Source organism: Pan paniscus, chromosome 4 (genome assembly GCF_029289425.2).
Source record: "Pan paniscus chromosome 4, NHGRI_mPanPan1-v2.0_pri, whole genome shotgun sequence".
Lineage (NCBI taxonomy): Eukaryota > Metazoa > Chordata > Mammalia > Primates > Hominidae > Pan > Pan paniscus.
In genome coordinates, this window is record NC_073253.2 from 42,583,450 (window position 1) to 42,601,306 (window position 17,857).

General features: G+C 41.6%; 1 long non-coding RNA gene and 1 pseudogene across 1 annotated transcript in view; one reads left to right on the top strand and one right to left on the bottom strand.

Moving 5' to 3' along the window:
- LOC103784764 (uncharacterized) overlaps nucleotides 1-17,857 on the top strand; it is a 202,299-nt gene that overhangs the window by 35,393 nt on the left and 149,049 nt on the right. The window lies entirely within an intron of this gene.
- Nucleotides 8,965-10,911, bottom strand: LOC100971288 (ribosomal protein uL30-like; annotated as a pseudogene).

Consider the following 17,857-nt stretch of genomic DNA (forward strand, 5'->3'; position numbering starts at 1 on the left):
AAGTCCTAGCCAAAGCAATTAGGCAAGAGAAGGGAATAAAAGGCATCTAAATAGGAGGAGAGGAAGTCAAACTATCTCTCTTCATGGATGATATGATTCTATACCTAGGAAACCCCATAGCCTCTGCACAAAAGCTCCTAGAACTGATAACTTTAATAAAGTTTCAGGATACAAAATCAATGTACAAAAATCAGTAGCATTTCTATATACCAATAATGTCCAAGCTGAGAGCTGAATCAAGAATGCAATCCTATTCATAATCACCACAAAAAGAATAAAATGCATAGAAATACAGCTAACCAGGGAGGCGAAAGATCTCTACAACAAGAATTACAATAAAATACTGCTGAAAGAAATCAGAGACGACACAAGCAAATAGAAAAATATTCCATGCTAATGGATAGGAAGAATCAATATTGTTAAAATAGCCATAACTGCCCAAAGCAATTTATACACTCAATGCTATTCCTATCAAACTACCAATGACATTCTTGATAGAAAAAAAAAACCGTTCTAAAATTCATATGGAACCAAAAATGAACCCTAATAGTCAAAGCAATCCTAAGCAAAAAGAACAAAGCTGGAGGCAATCTGACTTCAACTGTACTACAAGGCTACAGTAACTGAAACAGCATGCTACTGGTATAAAAACAGACACATAGACCAATGAAGCATGTTAAACAACCCAGAAATAAAGCCACACACCTACAATCATCTGATCTTTGACAAAGTCAATAATAAGCAATGGGGAAAGGATTCCCTTATCAATAAATGATGCTGGAATAACTGGCTAGCCATATGCAAAAGACTGAAACTGGACCCATACCTTCCACCATATACAGAAATCAACTTGAGACGGGTTAAAGACTTAAACATAGAACCCAAAACTATAAAGACCCTAGTGGGGAGAACCTAGGAAATACTATTTATTCTGGACATAGACCTCGGCAAAGATTTCATGACAAAAGCTGTAAAAACAATTGCAACAAAACAAAGAAATTGATAAATGAGACCTAATTAAACTAAAGAGCTGGGACACAGCAAAAGAAACTATCAACAGGGCAAACCGATAGTCTACATAAGGGGAGAACATTTTTGCAAACTAAACATCTGACAAAAGGTTTAATATCCAGAATCTATAAGGAGCTTAAACAAGCAAAAAAGAAACCACCTCATTAAAAAATGGGCAAAGAACATAAACAGACGCTTCTCAAAAGAAGACATACAGGTAACCAACAGGCATATGAATAAATGCTCAAGATCATTCATCATTAGAGAAATGCAAATCAAAACTACAATGAGATACTATCTCACACCAGTCAGAATGGCTATTATTAAAAAGTCAAAAAATAATAGATGTTGGCAAGGTTGTGAAGAAAAGAGAATACTCATACACTCCTGGTGGGAATGCAAATTAGTTCAGCCACTGTGGAAAACAGTTTGGTGATTTCTCAAAGAACTTAAAACAGAATTACCACTAGACCCAGCAATCCCATTACTGGATATATGCTCAGAGGAATATGAATTATTCTATCATAAAGACACATGCATGTGCATGCTTATTGCAGCACGTTTCACAATAGCAAAGACATGTAATCAACCTAGATGTCCATCAACAGTGGACTGGATAAAGAAAATGTGGTACATATACACCATAGAATGCTATGCAGCCATAAAAGAGTGAAATCATGTTCTTTGCAGCAACATGATGCAGCTAGAGGCCATTATCCTAAGTGAATTAATGCAGGAACAGAAAACCAAATACTGCATGTTCTCATAAGTGGGTGTTAAACATTGAGTATACCTGGACACAAAGGCAGGAACAACAGACACCAAGACTCGCTTGAGGGTGAAGGCTGGGAGGAGAGTGAGGATAAAAAACTACCTATTGGGTATTATGCTCACTATGTGAGTGATGAAATCATTCGTACACCAAACCCCAGTGACATGCAACTTATCCATGTAACAAACCTGCACATGTACACCCTGATCCTAAAATAAAAGTTGGAAGAAAAAATAAATAAATAAAAAAGAATGAATTCAATGTTGAGTTGATCATTTGGATGATAAGTTTGATCAATGAAGCTGGCACATGCAGTTTAGGAGTGGACATATCTGTGGACCACGTCACTTCCAAAAGCCGCTGCATAGTTAGCTGTTTTCTGAGGCAACAGCAAATACACTGCCTTCAGGATATCTTCAGGGGGAGAGTACAGCGATTTCTAGAATACATCAGCCTGTAAGCTTTTATGACAATGTGTTGAAATAAGAAGTTAATCAGAGCGTTCATGAGGTCTAAAGTGCGAGACGATATGCCTCTACAGGGCACCGCTTCCTTTAGGACCTTGTTTACAAAGAATGAGTAATTTCCGTGGCCAAAATCAATGCTGGAATATGCTTTCTTTGCTTTCTTTCTGGAGGTTGGGGTTTGATGTCTTTTGGAGTACTTATACTTTTTGGTGCTGGACCTAGCCATTGTGGATGTTGTTCCTCTGATCAGTTATGAATGGAGAGGAGAAGGGCCCAAGAATAGGTGGGAGTGCTCATCTTTATTATTATTATTATTATACTCTAAGTTCTAGGGTACATGTGCACAAAGTGCAGGTTTTTTACATATGTATACATGTGCCATGTTGGTGTGCTGCACCCATTAATTCATCATTTTCATTAGGTATATCTCCTAATGCTATCCCTCCCCCGTCCCCCCACCCCACGACAGGCCCTGGTGTGTGATGTTCCCCACCCTGTGTCCAACTGTTCTCATTGTTCAATTCCCAACTATGAGTGAGAACATGTGGTGTTTGGTTTTCTGTCCTTGCGATAGTTTGCTCAGAATGATGGTTTCCAGCTTCATCCATGTCCCTACAAAGGACATGAACTCATCATTTTTTATGGCTACATAGTATTCCATGGTGTATATGTGCCACATTTTCTTAATCCAGTCTATCATTGATGGACATTTGGGTTGGTTCCAAGTCTTTGCTATTGTGAATAGTGCCGCAATAAACATACATGTGCATGTGTCTTTATAGCAGCATGATTTATAATCCTATGGGTATATGCCCAGTAATGGGATGGCAGGGTCAAAAGGTATTTCTAGTTCTAGATTCTTGAGGAATCGCCACACTGTCTTCCACAGTGGTTGAACTAGTTTACAGTCCCACCAGCAGTGTAAAAGCGTTCCTATTTCTCCACATCCTCTCCAGCACCTGTTGTTTCCTGACTTTTTAATGGTCGCCATTCTAACAGGTGTGAGATGGTATCTCATTGTGGTTTTGATTTGCTTTTCTCTGATGGCCAGTGATGATGAATATTTTTTCATGTGTCTGTTGGCTGCATAAATGTCTTCTTTTGAGAAGTATCTGTTCATATCCTTTGCCCACTTTTTGATGGGGTTGTTTGATTTTTTTCTTGTAAATTTGTTTAAGTTCTTTGTAGATTCTGGATATTAGCCCTTTGTCAGATTCGTAGATTGCAAAACTTTTCTCCCATTCTGTGGGTTGCCTATTCACTCTGATGGTAGTTTCTGTTGCTGTGCAGAAGCTCTTTATTTTAATGAGATCCCATTTGTCAATTTTGTCTTTTGTTGCCATGGCTTTCGGTGTTTTAGTCATGAAGTCCTTTCCCATGCCTATGTCCTGAATGGTATTGCCTAGGTTTTCTTCTAGGGTTTTTATGGCTTTTGGTATAACATTTAAGTCTTTAATCCATCGTGAATTAATTTTTGTATAAGGTGTAAGGTAGGGATCCAGTTTCAGCTTTCTACGTATGGCTAGCCAGTTTTCCCAGCACCATTCATTACATAGGGACTCCTTTCCCCATTGCTTGTTTTTGTCAGGTTTGTCAAAGATCAGATGGTTGTAGATCTGTGGTATTATTTCTGAGGACTCTATTCTGTTCCATTGGTCTATATCTCTGTTTTGGTACCAGTACCATGCTGTTTTAGTTACTGTATCCTTGTAGCATAGTTTGAAGTCAGATAGCGTGATGCCTCCAGCTTTGTTCTTTTGGCTTAGGATTGTCTTGGCAACGTGGGCTCTTTTCTGGTTCCATATGAACTTTAAATTAGTTTTTTTCCAATTCTGTGAAGAAAGTCATTGGTAGTTTGATGGGGATGGCATTGAATTTATAAATTACCTTGGGCAGTATGGCCATTTTCATGATATTGATTCTTCCTATCCATGAGCGTGGAATGTTCTTCCATTTGTTTGTGTCTTCTATTTCGTTGAGCAGTGGTTTGTAGTTCTCCTTGAAGAGGTCCTTCAGGTCCCTTGTAAGTTGGATTCCTAGGTATTTTATTCTCTTTGAAGCAATAGTGAATGGGAGTTCACTCATGATTTGGCTCTCTGTTTGTCTGTTATTGGTGTATAAGAATGCTTGTGATTTTTGCACATTGATTTTGTATCCTGAGACTTTGCTGAAGTTGCTTATCAGCTTAAGGAGATTTTGGGCTGAGACGATGGGGTTTTCTAAATATACAATGATGTCATCTGCAAACAGGGACAATTTGACTTCCTCTTTTCCTAATTGAATACCCTTTATTTCTTTCTCCTGCCTGATTGCCCTGGCTAGAACTTCCAACACTATGTTGAATAGGAGTGGTGAGAGAGGGCATCCCTGTCTTGTGCCAGTTTTCAAAGGGAATGCTTCCAGTTTTTGCCCATTCAGTATGATATTGGCTGTGGGTTTGTCATAAATAGCTCTTATTATTTTGAGATACGTCCCATCAATACCTAATTTATTGAGAGTTTTTAGCATGAAGGGCTGTTGAATTTTGTCAAAGGCTTTTTCTGCATCTATTGAGATAATCATGTGGTTTTTGTCTTTGGTTCTGTTTATATGCTGGATTACGTTTATTGATTTGCATATGTTGAACCAGCCTTGCACCCCAGGGATGAAGCCAACCCGATCGTGGTGGATAAGATTTTTGATGTGTTGCTGGATTCAGTTTGCCAGTATCTTATTGAGGATTTTTGCATCGATGTTCATCAGGGATATTGGTCTAAAATTCTCTTTTTTTGTTGCGTCTCTGCCAGGCTTTGGTAACAGGATGATGTTGGCCTCATAAAATGAGTTAGGGAGGATTCCCTCTTTTTCTATTGATTGGAATAGTTTCAGAATGAATGGTACCAGCTCCTCTTTGTACCTCTGGTAGAATTTGGCTGTGAATCTGTCTGGTCCTGGACTTTTTTTGATTGGTAGGGCATTAATTATTGCCTCAATTTCAGAGCCTGTTATTGGTCTATTCAGGCATTCAACTTCTTCCTTGTTTAGTCTTGGGAGGATGTATGTGTCAAGGAATTTATCCATTTCTTCTAGATTTTCTAGTTTATTTGCATAGAGGTGTTTATAATATTCTCTGATGGTAGTTTGTATTTCTGTGGGATCGGTGGTGATATCCCCTTTATCATTTTTTATTGCACCTATTTGATTCTCCTATCTTTTCTTCTTTATTAGTCTTGCTAGCAGTCTATCAATTTTGTTGATCTTTTAAAAAAAACCAGCTCCTGGATTCATGGATTTTTTGAAGGGTTTTTTATGTCTCTATCTCCTTCAGTTCTGCTCTGATTTTAGTTATTTCTTGCCTTCTGCTAGCTTTTGAATGTGTTTGCTCTTACTTCTCTAGTTCTTTTAATTGTGATGTTAGGGTGTCAATTTTAGATCTTTCCTGCTTTCTCTTGTGGGCATTTAGTGCTATAAATTTCCCTCTACACACTGCTTTGAATGTGTCCCAGAGATTCTGGTATGTTGTGTCTTTGTTCTTGTTGGTTTCCAAGAACATCTTTATTTCTGCCTTCATTTCGTTATGTACCCAGTAGTCATTCAGGAGCAGGTTGTTCAGTTTCCATGTAGTTGGGCGGTTTTGAGTGAGTTTCTTAATCGTGAGTTCTAGTTTGATTGCACTGTGGTCTGAGAGACAGTTTGTTGTAATTTCTGTTCTTTTACATTTGCTGAGGAGTGCTTTACTTCCAACTATGTGGTCAATTTTGGAATAAGTGTGATGTGGTGCTGAGAAGAATGTATATTCTGTTGATTTGGGGTGGAGAGTTCTGTAGATGTCTATTAGGTCCACTTGGTGCAGAGCTGAATTCAATTCCTGGAAATCCTTGTTAACTTTCTGTCTCGTTACTCTGTCTAATGTTGACAATGGGGTGTTAAAGTCTCCTATTATTATTGTTTGGGAGTCTAAGTCTGTTTGTAGGTGTCCAAGGACTTGCTTTATGAATCTGAGTGCTCCTGTATTGGGTGCATATATATTTAGGACAGTTAGCTCTTCTTGTTGAATTGATCCCTTTACGATTATGTAATGGCCTTGTCTCTTTTCATCTTTGTTGGTTTAAAGTCTGTTTTATCAGAGACAAGATTGCAACTCCTGCTTTTTTTGTTTTCCATTTGCTTGGTAGATCTTCCTCCATTCCTTTATTTTGAGTCTATGTGTGTCTCTGCATGTGAGATGGGTCTCCTGAATACAGCACACTGATGGGTCTTGACTCTTTATCCAATTTGCCAGTCTGTGTCTTTTAATTGGAGCATTTAGCCCATTTACATTTAAGGTTAATATTGTTATGTGTGAATTTGATCCTGTCATTATGATGTTAGCTGGTTATTTTGCTCGATAGTTGATGCAGTTTCTTCCTAGCCTTGATGGTCTTTACAATTTGGCATGTTTTGCAGTGGCTGGTACTGGTTGTTCCTTTCCATGTTTAGTGCTTCCTTCAGGAGCTCTTGTAAGGCAGGCCTGGTGGTGACAAAACCTCTCAGCATTTGTTTGTCTGTAAAGGATTTTATTTCTCCTTCACTTAGGAAGCTTAGTTTGGCTGGATATGAAATTCTGGGTTGAAAATTCTTTTCTTTAACAATGTTGAATATTGGCTCCCACTCTCTTCTGACTTGTAGAGTTTCTGCCAAGAGATCTGCTGTTAGTCTGTTGGGCTTCCCTTTGTGGGTAGCCCAACCTTTCTCTCTGGCTGCCCTTAACATTTTTTTCCTTCATTTCAACTTTGGCGAATCTGACAATTATGTGTCTTGGAGTTGCTCTTCTCAAGGAGTATCTTTGTGGCATTCTCTGTATTTCCTGAATTTGAATGTTGGCCTGACTTGCTAGGTTGGGGAAGTTCTCCTGGATAATGTCCTGCAGAGTGTTTTCCAACTTGGTTCCATTCTCCCCATCACTTTCAGGTACACCAATCAGATGTAGATTTGGTCTTTTCACATAGTCCCATAATTCTTGGAGGCTTTGTCCATTTCTTTTTATTCTTTTTTCTCTAAACTTCTATTCTCACTTCATTTCATTCATTTGATCTTCAATCACTGATGTCCTTTCTTCCAGTTGATCGAATCGGCTACTGAAGATTGTGCATGCATCACATAGTTCTCGTGCCGTGGTTTTCAGCTCCATCAGGTCATTTAAGGACTTCTCTACACTGTTGATTGTAGTTAGCCATTCTTCTCATCTTTTTTCAAGGTTTTTAGCTTCTTTGTGATGGGTTAGAACATACTCCTTTAGCTTGGAGAAGTTTGTTATTACCAATCGTCTGAAGCCTTCTCTCAGCTTGTCAAAGTCATTCTCTGTCCAGCTTTGTTCCATTGCTGGTGAGGAGCTGCATTCCTTTGGAGGAGAAGAGGTGCTCTGATTTTTAGAATTTTCAGCTTTTCTGCTCTGATTTCTCCCCATCTTTGTGGTTTTATCTGTCTTTGGTCTTTGATGATGGTGATGGACAGATGGGGTTTTGGTGCGGACAGCCTTTCTGTTTGTTAGTTTTCCTTCTAACAGTCAGGACCCTCAGCTGCAGGTCTGTTGGAGTTTGCTGGAGGTCCACTCCAGACCCTGTTTGCCTGGGTATCACCAGCGGAGGCTGCAGAACAGCAAATATTGCAGAACGGCAGATGTTGCTGCCTGATCCTTCCTCTGGAAGCTTCGTCTCAGAGGGGCACCCAGCTGTATGAGGTGTCAGTCGGCCCCTACTGGGAGGTGTCTCCCAGTTAGGCTACTCGGGGGTCAGGGACCCACTTGAGGAGGCAGTCTGTCCATTCTCAGATCTCAAACTCTGTGCTGGGAGAACCACTATTCTCTTCAAAGGTGTCAGACAGGGATGTTTAAGTCTGCAGAAGTTTCTGCTGCCTTTTGTTCGACTATGCCCTGCCCCCAGAGGGGGAGTCTACATAGGCAGGCAGGCCTCCTTGAGCTGTTGTGGGCTCCACCCAGTTCGAGCTTCCAGGCCACTTTGTTTACCTACTCAAGCCTCAGCAATGGCGGATGCCCCTCCCCCAGCCTTGCTGCCACCTTGCAGTTTGATCTCAGATTGCTGTGCTAGCAGTGAGCGAGGCTCCGTGGGTGTAGGATCCTCTGAGCCAGGCACAGGATATAATCTCCTCGTGTGCCATTTGCTAAGGCTGTTGGAAAAGTGCAGTATTAGGGTGGGAGTGTTCTGATTTTCCAGGTACCATCAGTCACGGCTTCCCTTTGCTAGGAAAGGGAATTCCGGGACCCCTTGTGCTTCCTGGGTGAGGCGATGCCCCAACCTGCCCTGTGTGCTGCACCCACTATCTGACAAGCCCCAGTGAGATGAACCGAGTACCTCAGTTGGAAATGCAGAAAACACACTTCTTCTGCATCGCTCATGCTGGGAGCTGCAGACTGGAGCTGTTCCTATTCAGCCATCTTGGAACCTCCCTGCTGGGAGTGCTCATCTTTATAGAGACATGTCACAGTCAGACTTCAGAGGCTTCTCTCTGATTGGAGGTTGCTTTACCTATGTCAGAATCACCCAGCAATAGCACTGATTTGTTGTTAAGGGCAAATCTTGTTCTTGACCACTTAAAGCTTTCCTAAGAAGGAGGATTGAGGCTGATTTCAGGGCAGAAAAGAGGAGTACTCATTCTTTCAACTTTGTTTCTTAGCAATTTGCAAGCATAATATACAGTATCGTCAGATTTTCAAAATCCCATCAAACTGGGAGGGTTAGTGAAAGGGAAGGAAAGTTGCCATAGGCCTTTTCTCAGGGCCACTTTGTTCATAAAAGCATTCATAAATTCATTTTATGAGCAAATGAATAATTAAATAAGCCACTAAAGTCTCAAAATGATTATTTTATTTAAAAAAGTATGGCTAATCTGGTTTTAAGAATTGTGACCATTACTTTAAAAATGCTTAAGTTTTTGTCTAGACTCATGCTCCGCAGGAGTGAGTATGTACAACCGAAGAATAAAACAAAAACTCCCCTATTTTATTGTTAAAATTGTGACATGTGGACTGTATTTTTTAACCTTTTATAATGACATTAATATTATTCTTGCAAATTTCACAGATTTCATTGCATGGTCTGCATTTACTTGATATTGATTTTTTGTTTTTTGTTTTTGTTTTTTTTTGCAGAGACAAGTGAACATTTATTTTTATGCCTTTCTTCCTATGTGTATTTCAAGTATTTTTCAAAACAAGGCCCCAGGACTCTCCAGATTCAATTATGTCCTTGGCCTTGGTCTACTGCTGCAGGAGTCTTAGGGAGCCTTGTACAAATGCTAGAGTGACTCATTTACCAACATTAAACCCTAGGATAGATGCAACAAAGCGGGACTCCTTCTTCCACGGAATGTGCTGATTTCAGACAATGCAGCACCCAATGTAGAAAACGCCGGAATTTTTCCTTGGAACTGGACTGTGATGAGAGGTGCTTGCCATGAACATAAGCTACTGTCTTTTCCTTTCTTTTTTTGAGATGGAGTTTTGCTCCTTGCCCAGGCTGGACTGCAATGGCGTGATCTCGGCTCACTGCAACTTCCACCTTCCAGGTTTGAGTGATTCTCCTGCCTCAGCCTCCCGAGTAGCTGGGATTACAGGCATGCACCACCATACCCGGTCAATTTTTGTATTTTTAATAGAGACGGCATTTCTCCATGTTGGTCAGGCTGGTCTCGAACTCCCAACCTCAGGTGATCCACCTGCCTCAGCTTCCCAAAGTGTTGAGATTACAAGCATGAGCCACCACACCCGGCCAGCTAATGTCTTTTCTTTGACACTTCCTTTCCAGTTTTTGAAGATAAAGCAGGAAATAACCTTCTCTGAAGATACTTGATAAAAATTCCTAAAACAGCAAAACACATGCTTCCACTTCATTGATAAAAATTTACCGCAGTTTGGCACGTGGGTCTAGTTCAGCTGGCGGATGAGCTGATTGATGCGTTCACCCCGATAGCCAGGTGTGCCCATCTCCTTGAGGAAGCCCACTCTATTTTTGGTAGCATGACGGGCCACTGAGAGGTGGAAAGGGCGCAAGAACCACGAGATCTCCTGGAAATGCTTCCCTGGGAAGGCAATTTCATGAATGAGGTCTTCCAAGCAAATGATGCCAAACTTCCCCAGGTGCTCCTCAATCACTGTATTGTCTGTCAGAGGGATGGTCTTATTCTTGACCTTGGCTTGTCCACGTTTCAAAATGAGTTCTCGGACAGACTTCAGATTTGGAAATCCCCAGGTCACATAAGGTTCCACTATACACAGCATTTTTAGATTCTGGGGGGTGACTTTTACAAAGACACCACTAAAAATTTTCTTTAGGCGAAGTCTTGCAATGATTCTCTGCACCAGTAAACTCACGCCATCAATCCTTTTGATGCGTACAGCAAAGGCCAAGGAATGTTTATCTGGCAATTCCAAGGCTTGAGGTTTCACTTCTAGTCTTCTGAAATGTCACGTTTCTGCTGCCAGGAATCATGTAGGAATGATTCCAGTCGCTTAAACCTGAGCCCTTTTCCTTTCTTCTGCTCCTTCTTTGCCAAAAGTGCCTGCTTTGACTGGGTGGCATTGAGGGCTTGATAAGCCTTACTCTTTTTCAGGAGATTTTCTGGAACCAAAGGGATTTTTCTTTGCTCTTGCTCCGCCATCTTTCTAGTGGTGCAGCTACTGATCATCTACTTGATATTATAGTTCTGTTATTAACCAAAAGATGTTTGTAAGGTCACTCGAACATGTGCTTTTAAAACATATTTCACTTGCTTTCTTAATCAAATTTATCCTTAAGTAAAAGAAAAAGACATACAAGTAACTATAAAAATAATAGGCTTGGTGCCATGGTTCACACCTGTAATCCCAGCACCTTGAGAGGCTAAGTGGGGTGGATTGCTTGAGCCCAGGATTTCAAGGCCAGCCTGGGCACCATAGCAAAACCACATCTCTACAAAATATATGAAAATTAGTGGAGAGTGGTGGTGCACACCTGTAGTCCCAGCTACTTGAGAGGCTGAGAAGGGAGCATCACCCGAGCCTGGGAAGTCAAGGCTGTGGTGAGCTGTGATTGTGCCACTGCACTCCAGCCTGGGCAATACAGTGAGACCCTGTCTCAGAAATAAAAACAAAAAACAGTGTATGAACATTTCAATTATTCACAATTGCCACAACTCTTAATGCTGTCACTAAATGTCCTTCACTAGGAGCTTCTTCACAGACAAGGTAGACTGGCTAATGTGTAATTTCTGGAATGTTATCTGTAGTTTCTCCCCTTTCTCTCCCACTCAAGAAAGTAAATCTGAAATGAGGTAAGAATAATGTTACTATAGGGATACTTTGAAAAAGCTCTGAATTCTAAAGACAACAGACATCGTTTGAAAATAGCCATACCATATTGTAAGTAACACACCTCAGACTGTTCATTACACTAAGAGGGAGGCTGCTGCTTCCAGGGGTGCTTGGGAGTGATGGATCTTTAGTCAGCTCTTGCTAATTTTGCTTTCAAATTTCTCTCTATATAATTACTTAGTTAGCTTAATTATAGCATAGTTTTATTTGCTGCCATTTAGAAGTAACTATCAGGTGGAGAACATTGATTCCCTCTTCTTCAATATATCCATGTTAAAGAGCTTCCACAAGCCTAACGATCCTGGCCTCTCTTCCTGCATCACTTACTCTTCCCTGGAACAAATGACTTACTGATGGGGAGGTGAAGACCGGACAGCCACGCGGGTCTCAGCCCCTTCAGGATTCTCCCTGGGATATGACTGTGGGGAGCTCTGTCACTGGGAAAGGGTCACTATTTGCCAGCTGCTTGTGACTGAGTAGGTCCTTCTGCTTAATGATTTGGTGCTATATTAGAAGCTTATTGTTGCTCCACACCTAAAGACTGTTCTCCAAATAGCTTGCCAGTAATAAAGCTGATGTTTTCTTCTCCATCTTTCTGGCTCCTTTGACTCTCTCAATTGGTTCTGTGCTTCAGTGAGGAGAAGGAAGGATGCAAAGTATTACAGTAGCTAAAAGAAAAGCATTTTTAAAGCCCAAACAATAATCTGTCTGCTAAGATACTGAATGACCAGAAAGTCCAGAAAATGAGGAATACTGGTTCTGTAAAAGTTATGGCTAACTTAGGGTTAACTCAAATTTCCTTCTAAAATTCAATGAATTATTCTAAAATATGTATGAGTTCACCACTGATAGGCTGTTTTTTTTTTTCCTCCTCACTTCCTCCTCCTCCAGACAGACTGGGACAAAGGATAAACACCTTTTTGCATAGTGGCCTGCAGGAGATGCCCACAATATGATTAATCCAGGCAGTGCAGCAAGTCTGTTTACTTTGCATCTCTCACACCCTGAGAATGGACAGTGTAAGAACCTCTGTCTCTTCTCCCCTTCCCCTCTGCCTCCATCCCAAGATCCCAGCTTTAGAATGAAGCCTGGTGTCCTTCAGCAGGAGACACAATAGATTGAAAGGACTGATGACTAGTATACCAGAGGTCCTCGGTCTCCAACCTATTCAAAAGGCAGACTGGAGTCCAAAGTCAAGAACTGTTTCATGCATTTTTCCAGGCTCTTGTTTTGTGCTCCATCATATTATGTCTATATAGGACATGGACTATATTGTATCCTCCTTTCCATGATTGAGTAGGTAAAGGATTGGAGTTATAGCGGCTTTTTCTTTCATTGATGACTCAGGATCTTGTAATGATTCAAGGTCATCAACAAGACTACCCGTGATTATCTCACAATAATATAACTGTGGCAGAGGTGACATTAACTCAAAGCAGAAGCATGCACTGACAGGTATGAGTGTACTCTAGGAACATTTTTATACCCACAGTATTAGTTTTCTATTGCTTTAACAAATCACCACAAATCTAGCAGCTTGAAACAACACAGATCTACTGTCTTACAATTCTGGCCTCTCGCTGGGCTAAAATCAAGATGTGGTCAGGGTTGCTTTCCTTTCTGGAGGCTCCAGCGGAGGTTCTGCTTTCTTGCCTTTTCCAGCTTCTAGAGGCCACTTGCGTTCTTTAGCTTTTCCTCCGTCTTCCAAGCCAGCAGTGGCAGGTGGAGTCTTTCACACATTGCATCATCCTGACTCTGACTCTCCTGCCTCCCTCTTTTACTTAGAAGGACCCTTGTGATCACATTGGGCCCACCCCGATAATCTCCAGGATAATCTCCCTATCTTAAGGTCTTTAGTTTAATCACATCTGCAAAGTACCTTTTGCCATGCAATGGAACATATTCATAGGTTCCAGGGTTTGAGACATGGATGTTTTTGGCAGTGGGGGTGGGGGTGGGGATTTATTTTGCCCACCACAGCCACCATCAACAGAATGGGATTGTCATAGAAGATCTGGGTCACTGATGGTACAGTAGTGAGAGATGAAAAATACTGTCCTTAGTAGGTGACCAGAAATATATTCTAAAAAATACTTTCTATATATATGGGTTTTCTTGTCACTTGCTTATTTTTCTTCTAAAAAATAGAGAGAGTTGCCTTGGATTTTTACTTTCTGTGCTGTGTCTCTACATTATAGTTCCAAAAATATGCTTAGTAAAACATTTTACCCTTGGAAGGCAGGATGATGACAGTAGAGGTGAGGTATTTCTTCTTCTTTTTTTTTTTTATTTGAGACGGAGTCTTGCTCTGCCACCCAGGCTGGAGTGCAGTGGTGCAATCTCGGCTCACTGCAACCTCTGCCTCCATGGTTCAAGCAATTCTCCTGCTTCAGCCTCCCGAGTAGCTGGGATTACAGGCAACTGCCACCACGCCCGGCTAATTTTTGTGTTTTTAGTAGAATCGGGGTTTCACTATGTTGGCCAGGCTGGTCTTGAACTCCTGACCTCAAGTGATCCACCTGCCTTGGCCGCCCAAACTACTGGGATTACAGCAAGATATTTATTCTTTTCTTTCTTACTTCTCTTCTTCTCACATTCCCTTCTCCATCTCTTCTCTCCTGCTTGCTCTTTTTCACAAGTATTTATCTGATGCCAACCATGTGCCAGGCACTGCATGAGTTACACTGTGCAGATACAGAGATGAAGAAGATATAATTCCCACTCTTAAAGAACTCACAGTTTATTGAGGTAGGCAGACATGGAAATAGCTGATTATTATAAACAGAGAGATAAAGGCTATGCCAGGCATCCATAGGGCTTAAGCAAGGAGAGAGCGAGAGACAGTGGTTTGTAGATCACTTGGCCTCTCAGGGCAGTCTTCTAAGAGGGGGAGTTACTGTTTTAGTTGCATTTTGAAGGACACAGATGTTATTCAGGCAGATAAGGTTGGTGGTGGTGGGGAGAGGGTGTGTGGGGCACGCAAATAAAGTACTTTCAGGAAATGTTTTCCTTTGTGCATGCGGATGGGAGACCCAAGGTCTAGAAGAGGCAATGTGGGGCCTGAGATTGACGGTCCCATCTTGTCTGGCAGTACTCTGGTATGGGAGGATGTGGAATCTCCAGAGAGAGGCGCAGGAAGCATGTTTGCCAGGAGATAATCTAGGTACCAGTTAAGGCAGTAGTTCTTTAGACTGGGTACACCCTGGAAACACCTAGGGATGTTAAACAAACAAAACCAAAACAACAGAACATCCACGCCAGGGCTAGACCCAGGCTAACTAAATCAGATTCTGCAGGGGCCAGGAGAACCAATGAGCTAAGACAGAGCAAAATATTTGAAGGTGTTGGGGAGCTTTTTAATTTTTTTCTCAAACACAGAGGAAAGGGTTAAGAGGGAGGGAAAAGAAGAAGGATAGGAGGTGAGCAGATGGGAGGGCAGATGAGTGGAAAAATGGCCTCAGAGGGCGACACATGTTCTCTGATCATGAGACTCCTAGCACTGAGACATGAAGAGAAGTAGACTTTGATGTAAACTTGTTTCTGTGCATTATAGATTGAAACAATCTGAAAAGTTCCTTCAGCGTTTGACAAGAAAGAGATCTAGAAGAATTGAGAAAGGCTGAGGAGGGAGGAGCCAGGCTGGTGTCCTCTTTGCTGGGGAGACCAGTTTAGCTTTTGCCTGTCTTATATTTCTATGTTTGGAAATAAAGCAACAAACAATGTTCCATGCTCCCCTTTCCTGACTTGTTGACAATTTTCTGGCCTAGGTAATTTCTCTTTGACTTCCCCGTCTTTCACTGCATTCCTAAGGCTAATGTTCCTGACCTCACCAGTGCAGAGATCTCCCACACCCAAGTCACTTGTGTCCTGCTTTGGCTAATCTGAAAGCTGGGTCATTGTTCTCAGGTGACCTGAGAGAGAGAGAGAGAGAGTGAGAGAGAGAGAGAGAGAGAGAGAGAGAAATTAGAGTAGCTTTGTGCAGAGTAAGAATGTCATAATAAAGGAATTAGCCTTGAGATTAAGTTGAAGGTTGTCAAATCCTGGATGAGTTTCCTGAGAAGTCCGAAGATCTTTAGTAGAAAACGGAAAATGTACTAGGACAACAGAGAGAAGAAAATTCTAATTTTGTTTTGGGTTCTCATTCACTTATTGTAGTAAAACATAATGAACTAAAAAGCAATTAAAGCCCTCTGAATCAATACTTTTATCACTGTAAGTGGATTTTTCTCTTACTATGCTAAGAGTGTCCTTGTTCAGCACACGGAATTGGCATTGAAGTTGCCCAAGATCACATGCCTGCCAAGTTATGGAGCCAGAAGGTAAACGAGGCCTGTCAGACATCTAAGCTGGGGCTCTTAATCACTGTACTACACTCCCTCCCATTCACTGGCCGGAAAGGGAGGATGTTCTAAGCAGGAAGAAAAGAATAAATAAAAACAGTGAGGCATGAAATCACAAGCTACATTCAAGAACTAAGGGGAAATTATTTTGCTAAGAGTAGAGAGATTACGTGTGAGAGAGAGATGGTTCAAAAGGTATGGTCGGGCTGGGCGCGGTGGCTCATGCCTGTAATCCCAGCACTTTGGGAGGCCGAGGCGGGTGGATCACGAGGTCAGGAGATAGAGATCATCCTAGCTAACAGGGTGAAACTCCGTCTCTACTAAAAGTACAAACAAACAAACAAACAAAAACCACACAATTAGCTGGGCATGGTGGCGGGCGCCTGTAGTCCCCAGCTACTAAGGAGTCTGAGGCGGGAGAATGGCGTGAACCCGGGAGGCGGAGCTTGCAGTGAGTCGAGATTGCGCTACTGCACCCCAGCCTGGGCGACAGAGCGAGACTCATTCCCAGAAAAAAAAAAAATAGGTATGGTGGGCTCAGTTTATAATGTCTCAATTGTAGTCTAAGGTATTACAATTCTTCTATAGGTATTTGAGAATCACCAAGAATTGGAAGCATGAATGTAATTGGCTTAAAGTGATGTTTTGAGATGATCGATTTGGAGCCAGGTGCAGGAGGGAATAGAAGAAATGAGGTTAGAGAGTCCAGCAATGCTATTGCTCAGTGGCTTGGGAGGGGCAAAATAGAGGCCTGGACTGGAGGCAATGGGAATGAAAAGGAGGAATCATCTCTGAAAGAATTGGTGAGGTGTGATGATTGATTTACTACTTAGACCAAAAAGAAAGAAGCCTCTAATAAAATGCTAACATGTACTGAGCACCGATGATGTGTCAGGCACTGTTCTACATACTTTCCAGGTATCAGTCGGTTCTCACAACAACCCTATTATACAGGTACTATCATTAGCATCTCCTGTTCCCAGGTGAGGAAACTAAGCGGGCCTCAGATCACATAGCTAGTAGCAGAGCCAGGATTCAGAGCCAAGCACCTTGGTTGCAGGCCCCATGCTCCTTACTCTCAGACACCCTGCTTCTCCCTGGGCCCTTAGGTGTGTGGTGCTCTACCTGCACGTAACCACTGTGTCTCGTTCATCTCCACAGGCGTCCAGGCAAGCAGGGAGTACTTCTGCCTCACAGCTGTAAATTAGCTGTTGCCAACAAATAAGTGTCAGAATCATGACTTGAACCCAGATCTTCTAACTCTGTCTCCAGTGCCCTGGCCAAAACTTCATGCTTGAGACTACAAGGGAAAAAGAAAAAAGAAAGATTCATGAACCAAAATAGTGCACTGGGGGCAATGGAGACGATATGATTTCAGGATTTAGGATGAAAAATCTGATTTTAAGCAACTTCAGGAGTATGCTTTTCTCATTTTATGTTCAGTAGAATTCCTGAGGCTGTGGTCTGTATAAAGGGGGAATCATTTCTTTTCTCAGCAAAAGAGAAGATTCTGACAGCCGTCATGTAGGTTTACATTCTAGATGAGTCGGAAGGAAAGCGACACCTTTACCTAGGGGGAAAGGATGATTGATTCTAAATTGGGAAGAAAGGATTTAAGGAAGGGAGCCTACACTAAGAGAATCCTAATACGGTTTTAAAAGCGTGTATCTTCTTCAGTTGTCCTGCAATGCCCTTTTAAGCTGGCTTACACATAAAGAAACCAGAAAGATGAATATATTACACATCATAAAATTAGAGGCTAATAAGCATAATAAGAAAATTATGTCCATTGCAAAATAGCCAACTAGAAACCAGGGGCTGCCAAGTGTTTTCTTTAAGTGCACAGGAATATTTTCCAGTCTAAGTGATATAATAAAGTCCTGCCTTGGTTATACTCAAATAACAAAATCCAGTATTGAATTTGATGATATCTAAAGACCTA